The sequence below is a fragment of the Gopherus evgoodei genome, chromosome 1 (assembly GCF_007399415.2).
Source record: "Gopherus evgoodei ecotype Sinaloan lineage chromosome 1, rGopEvg1_v1.p, whole genome shotgun sequence".
Classification (NCBI taxonomy): domain Eukaryota; kingdom Metazoa; phylum Chordata; order Testudines; family Testudinidae; genus Gopherus; species Gopherus evgoodei.
This window is the reverse complement of record NC_044322.1, coordinates 115,442,542-115,450,019: the sequence shown is the minus strand read 5'-3', so window position 1 is coordinate 115,450,019 and position 7,478 is coordinate 115,442,542. Positions and strand designations below refer to the sequence as shown.

At 38.9% G+C, this 7,478-nt stretch overlaps 1 long non-coding RNA gene across 2 annotated transcripts in view; it reads left to right on the top strand.

The window, feature by feature from the left end:
- Nucleotides 1-757: 757 nt before the first annotated feature.
- Nucleotides 758-7,478, top strand: part of LOC115654935 — a 31,158-nt gene continuing 24,437 nt past the window's right edge. The window contains exons 1-3 of one of the 2 annotated variants that reach the window (XR_004001304.1): nt 758-897; nt 1,255-1,292; nt 1,904-1,984. This is a non-coding gene — a long non-coding RNA (uncharacterized LOC115654935). Of the gene's footprint in view, nt 898-1,254; nt 1,293-1,903; nt 1,985-7,478 lie in introns of those variants that run through there. The other variant, XR_004001303.1, reaches the window with a different exon arrangement.

The window sequence follows — 7,478 nt, the reverse complement described above, 5'->3', positions numbered from 1 at the left end:
TTTTTTCACAAACTACTGTGTGCAACTTCTCTTTCCTGGATGTTGCACTGTGTTGATTGCTGCCCTGCGTCTGCAATCCTATTTGAAAATCTCATTTGCAGCATAACTGATAACAAAGGCATTACATGGTATATATTCTGCGGATTATTCTTTGTCTTCATAAGTTGTTTCTAACTTCTAATGCAAATGTTTTGAGATCATTTGGTGATTTTTATATATATTAATAGTCTGCAAAATTAAGAATGTAATTAAATAAATGGGTCCTTCCTTGAAAGTGCAAAGTGACATGCATTAGATTAGTGGTACATAAAGCAGATGTTCTTTTCTAGGCCTTTTCTTGGATGCTGTAGTAAGAAGGGAATTAAACAAAACATTAAATTAGTAAAGGATTCTGAGGTACAAAACCTGTCACTGCCTGACACAAAAATACTCCTTAGATGTATGTATTCTTTGTATTTGTTTTCAAACAATAATTCTAATGCATTTTTAAAAAATATTAAGATAAATGTTGATGGTGTTTCAGTCACTCAAAGCAGCTACTGAATAATTATATGTAAAATGACTTATTATGTATTTATTGAAAATATTGTTTTGGAAAGAAAAGTGTATTTTATTCAGACAGGTCATTTCTGAAAACCTCCATTGTCACTGAATCACTAACGTCCAGGGTTTTTTGCCATACACACAGCACAGATTTTTTTGATTATGTAGATTTTTTTTCTACTGCAGTTTCATATGCAAAGCATGCATCAGCCACATCCATGCTATCTCCTAAAGCAGTCATTCTGAAATCCAATCTGGGGACAGTGCAGACTAAATAAAATTTCATTTTGATTTGGCCTCCCGCTGAGAATGGGACTGCTTTGTTTCAGCCGACAGAACCAGCAAGCCAGAAAGGTATGTCCTGTTTTGCATGGCTGATGGTGTGACTTGAGTATCACAATCAGGCCGTTCATGCTCTCAGGGCTCGGCATCTCATCCACATCCTGTACTGTCTTTCTCTTTTCCTTTCCATTTGCTTTCCTTCTGTGCCGCCTGCCGTCTACCTGCAGGGCAAAGCTATGGCAGACCCTAACATTATTGTTTACTTTGGCATATGTTTAATAGCTGCATGCCTGTTTGAGGGGTTTTGTTTGGTTTTTTTCCCCTCCTGCCTCTTAGGTGTACGTGGGGAGGAGGAGGGTTAAGGGGGGAAGTTGGTGGGGGGGTTGTTGTTTTTTTTCATTATCCACATTCACTTTCCTTATTTTCTAGGTGTTGAATACACACACACTGACTTAACGGAAAATTATGTAAGTACTGCTTGTAACGCTCCAGAGATTTTACTAGAAGATTTGTAATGCAGAATTTTATTGTAAATCTGAAGAAGCATTTAACAGCTTTTAAGGACTTTAGTTTTCATAGCCCTTTTGAGCTGTTTAGGCAGAAAAGCAATCACCCATTATAGTTAGGGGAAAAAATAAAAGCACTCTTCAGAATGCGCCTAACTGCTTTGCCGTCTTCATATGTTTTATAGTATATTGCGATGTTTGGCTGAAAAAAATATCAGTAAATATGTCTCTGACTAAATATTAGTATTCATCTGCAGCCAGCTCACATTCCAGAAGAAATTGTACAAAATGCCTGTTACTGCCCCTGCCCCATCTTTTGGAATAGATATTGGCAATCAGAGAAACAACCTGCTGTTTTACCCTCTGAAAGAGCTTCCAGTATCAAGGCAGGATATTTAGAGGTCTAGCTATGGCATGAACTCAGTTTTCAAGCACATTGTTTTTTCTGACATATCTACACTGTCCCTTCAATATGAATATTTTACAGAGAAAATAAATTTGTTTAAATTTTGGAATGACATTTATCTCAGTTGAAGTGCAATTTTTACCATGATTAATGTATCTTTTTACAGCAATGTGCATATAATTATAACACTCGAAGCAAATAGATAGGAAGATTCTATCTCTAAAGTTTAACAACAAAAGACAAAGGTACAGTATACAATAATACATAACACTGACGTTATACAAAGTTTTATCTCCTCAAAGTGCTAAACAAAAGTTAACTTACTAAAATGCACAGCATCCCTTTGTGGTAGGTCAGATTAATAATATGAATATGTTCCATGAAATCCCTAATTAAGATTATAACATACTTTGTGTAGGGCTGACAAGTTGTATTTCTAGCTCTCCCGTGTTACTGCATATACAATGCTTTCATCTTATGACCCAGTTCATGTTTCAGTTTCTGACTTTTTTGGTATGACTATTAGGAAAGGCTCTTGGCATCACCCTTTATATCCTCTTACTATTGAGTTTTCTGACTAAAAGACTCACTCTTTTTCTTTCAAAATAAAACAGGTTTTTTGTTTTGTTTTTTTTGATCTAACTGACAGTTTGGAGGGAGAGTTGAATGAAAACATGTTTGCTCCCTGGTCATTTCTGTACATATAATGTAGGCCAAACTCTAATCTGAGCTGCATCCAGGCAATCCTGCTGAACACAAATGGGTTGCCTAAATGTAACAGGATTTAGCCCTGTGTTCTTTGTCATTCAGAGATATTTTCAAAGTGAAATAAGATTTGGGAATAATTTAAAGAAGTCAAGTTAGCTGTTATAATGCCACATTTCCTTTTTACAGATATGACATATTAAGAACATAACAGAAATGGTATTTTTGTAGAATGACAGTTTTTAAATTGATAAAATGGGAATTATTTTGTGATTTCTTAATATTTCTAATCCCCCTGCTACTCCCCTCAGTATCATTGTGCTGTTTTCCAACTTGCTAACTTTGCATCTAATCACAGTTTATAAAAATCAGGTACATGTTTACATTGAGCATTGTTTGATTTCATGGTTAAATATAAATTTTTAAGAAGCTAAACTCCATGTGCTGTGTTGTAGTGTATGCTAATTCCTTCATGCCAGAATTCACAGTCATGTGAAGGTTTTTGTTGCATTAGGGATACTTTATACTATATCGGTTGCAGCATTTCATATTAAATTGAGATATGCCTATACATATGGGCTCATCTGGAAATCTGCAGCATTTTTTATGTAAAATACTTCAAAAATTGTGACGGAAATGTTGACTTCAAGGAAGGTGGGGGTATTTATATTAAAAAAAAAAGTAGTATGTACCATGTTGGAGCAAAAGCAGCTAATTGCCAGTCTACTCCTTAATAGAGTTGACTACTCTTTATTAATGCCATACCTTTTATATTTTACTAGAAATGAACGCATGTATTGTCCCTATGTCCTTAGGAGATAGTGCTATAAGAAGTGGTTTTTAAAAAATTGCATGCTGGAGGTAGACCTCACACTTATTTCCTTAGGAACTGTGGTTACAGAATGAGGATCAGTAAAAGAACTGGTACTGTATGTTGGAGGTTCATTTTATACTTATTTCTCTGGGAATCATAGTAGCAAAATGAAAAATAGTAAGGGCACTAGCCCAAAGCCAGTAAGAAAGGCTTAGATTCTTCTCTCAGTTATGCCGCTTGTATAAGATTGCACTCAGCTGACTTCAGTGGAGTTTCTTCTGATTTACATTAGTGCAAATGAGAGAGGAATCAGGCCCAAAATATATCATCAGCTGTTTCTAGCTGCACAGGATTCCCAAGAAAAGAAATAGACTCAACCTGTATACAGCTCTCTTACTAATACATTGCATTTTCTGGGAAGTTACTCGATTAAGGTGAGGCAGACCATTGCACAGGATCTCCAGGAGCTAACCTGAAGGCTCTTTCACAGAGAACTTGCTACAAACCAAAGACTGGGAATGGAATACAGAATTTAAGTGGATATTAAACTCTTTTTAATTTACGCAGTGGTGTAGATCAGAAGTGGGTTTGCTTTCATTGTGTGGTGATTTGAAGGAGATACGGTTGTATTGTATATAGTATGGAGAGTATGTATTAATAGTAGCCGTACAATAAGGTCTCGTATGTAATATATATTGTGTGACAAAGTTCCTCCTCTACCTTGGTGGGTCTTGCGCTTATTTGACAGATTTGCTCACCTCAGTGATCTTCCCAACAGTCTGGGTCAACTCCTCCTGTGTCTGATCAGGAGTTGGGAGGTTTGGGGGAACCTGGGCCCACCCTCTACTCCAGGTTCCAGCCCAGGGCCCTGTGGATTGCAGCTGTCTATAGTGCCTCCTGTAACAGCTTCATGACAACTACAGCTCCCTGGGCTACTTCCCTATGGCCTCCTCCAAACACCTTCTTTATCCTCACCACAGGACCTTCCTCCTGGTGTCTGATAATGCTTGTACTCCTTAGTCCTCCAGCAGCACACCCTCTCACTCTCAGCTCCTTGCGCCTCTTGCTCCCAGCTCCTCACACGGACTTCCTCTCCTCTGGCTCCCCCTCGCCTGACTGGAGTGAGCGCCTTTTTAAACCCAGGTGCCCTGATTAGCCTGCCTTGATTGGCTGCAGGTGTTCTAATCAGCCTGTCTGCCTTTAATTGGTTCTAGCAGGTTCCTGATTACTCTAGTGCAGCCCCTGCTCTTGTCACTCAGGGAATGGAAAACTACTCACCCAGTGACCAGTATATTTGCCCTCTACCAGACTCCTGTACCCCACTGGCCTGGGTCTGTCACAATAGGCCTAGTGACCAGAGGGGACCCCAGGCTCTGCTCAATGGATGTAGCTCATGAAGTGGATGTAGTTGCTGTGACCTTTTGGAAGACATGAGAACCCATATTGCGAAGGATATAGGGGCCTCTACTGTGCACACTTTGGAGATTTACTGAGCCACAACCCATTGGACACTGTCATTAACCTTCCAGCTGAATCAGGTTTGAAGTGACTGTGCAATAGAATTCACATAGGCAGATGCTTACATCCATATGAAGCCCTACTGATGTCAGTGGGATGCTGGATGGGCGCAATGGTCCATCCATGCAGATTCAGTTGCAGGTTCAGGAGCTAAATGTGCTGTAAAATCACATTTCCTCAGCAGCCCCAAGATACACACTAGTCAACTAACCTTCTGAAAAACGTCAAGAATTTTCCATGTCAGCATTCCATGTGGAATGCACTATCAGAATACACTCACTGCTGGTTGCCACTCTGCTCAGATTCCCCACCCTCGTGTTCCTATTTAACAGCTCTGATCTGACCAACATCAGTGTAAAAGAGTTCACAGAAATTGACTGGTAACAGATGCTGCAAAATTTCATACCGAAAGCCATTCAATAAAATTGAGGAAAGTGACGTGTTCTGTCAGCCAGCATGCAAGGGAATCCAGTGAGTTTGTAGTCTGACAGGTGAGGAGTGGAAGTTGTTTATTTTGCATTATTTTTAACCAATCTCTTAAAAAAACCAGGAGCAAATACTAAAAATGTAGCTTTTAAAAAAATAGCTTCATCATGGACCTGCTACTGGTGTTTACTGGAGCCACTGCACATGGTATACCACCATTAGAATGGAATTAAACATTTAATATGGATATGGCAAGTTCATGACTTCCAAAAAGTTGACTTTTTGCTTGTAAAATAAATTAGTGACCCTCCACTATGACCCTAGTTTTAAAAGAAAATCTAAAAAATCTATCTATATACCTGATCAAATGGCTGAATGTAAACAAAAAACCGGCTTTGGGCCAGAGCTAAAGAAGCAGAGCTCACTGGCAGGCATTTACATTGTTTAGGAGTAGAGGGAGAACCAAACAGCTTAGCCCAACAGCTACTTTAGAAATCTAATATTTCCTGTACAGAAGAGGAAGCTTGAAATCAGCAGGGGGAAAAAAAGTGACCAGAAAATCCTGTTATTTGTAACATATACTCCTATGGAAAATTCACTATTAGGATGACTTTATCAGACCAATGCTACACTCAGGGATACTGTTTCTATTAAGTATAGTTTGTGAGGTGTTCAGGGAACAGGGGAAGTTTGCAGTTTTGAGAAGACAAGAGTTGAAAGACTTGGCTCAAACAAAAAGCAAGTTGTCTAATGCATTAGTGCATAGAAACATGTCAATACTTTAATGATTTTTTAACAAATAAATATGTTTATCAGTTAACTCATTATAGCTTTTTCTATTTTTGTTACAAAATCAATTTTGATCTATGAAATACTGGGGGGAATTACTAATGAATGTCAGTCTATACAGTATAGAAATAGACTGTACTGGCATAAAAATTCCCTCCTATTCACTAAGTGGGGGTAGGGAAGGTGGAATTAGGCTATAACATCTTTATGTCATCACAGTGAGAATACATTTGCTCATAGACTCAGATTTTAAAGTCAGAAGGGACCACTGTGATCATCTAGTCTGACCTCTGGCATCTTGCAGGCCACAGAACCTCACCCACCCACTCCTAAAATAGACCTAGCTGAGTTACTTAAGTCCTCAAATCATAGTTTAAAGGTCTGGGGCCCGCTTCTTTCCCGCCCCTCTATGGAGACCTGCCCTCCATCCTCCCCCCCACACAGGTGCTGCATAGGGCCCCAGAATAGCTAGGGATGGCCCTGCTAGGCAGCCACATAAACTGTCTCATGTGGGAAAGAGTTTCTCTCCCCTCCCAAGTTCTAGAAGTAGCCTCCAGAGCTGTGGTAACTAGGTGGACTGAGTAGTTACTGTGGACCCTCACCATGGGAACAGTTGTGAACAGGATTAAGCTCCAAATTAGTAAGTGGTAAAAGAGCAAGAACACAGCTAACTCAAATCCATTAACTGCCCCAAATTGCTGGCAGTATTGTAAGTGACAGTCTCATTTCCAACTAATGGAACTAAAAACCCGGAGCAGCAGGTTGTAGGGAATCTATCTAATTGTGTAGTCTTTCTCATTTCTAACAGCATTCATTTTTAAAAGATTTGGTGAGATCCCAATTTGCACTTTAGTGAGGTAAGATGAAAAGACTAACGCTGCCTCAGTAGGATCAGCTAAAAGAGCAAAATAGATCTAGGTGTTATCAGGTTAGCAAAGATAATTCACCTGAAGATGCCTAAAAATAAACGTGAAAGAAGCATATCGGTATTGAAGAGCAAGAGGCCTAGAACGAAATTCTGAAGATCCCTATAATTAATTGGCAAAGGGTCAGATGAACACTTATTAAAATGCAACAAAGCACAAAGGGATGTCTTAAGTATGGAATTTCAGTCTTAACTCTGAATTTCTGGTTTTGTCAGTTAGGCCTGCCATGTTATTTTAATAGAGATTTTTGTCCACAGGTTTCTGTTGAGATTTTAGGGTGGATTTTTGTGGGGGAGATGAAGAAGTTAGTGTGTACAAAATACAGGGGGAAAGAGGATTGTTTGGAAGTGTAGGAAAGCTGAGACTGCCAAAGACATAGAAACATTATGTCAGTGTTTTAAGGTGTATTTAATGGAAAGACCATAATGGATCTACTACCTGGATGTCACGAAATAAATACAGAAACTAATCTTCTTGTTTTAAGATCACTGGCAACAGCTTTTATTAAATAAGTTTTCCACAGGTGAACAACATAATACTGTTAAATGTAATATAGTGGGCAA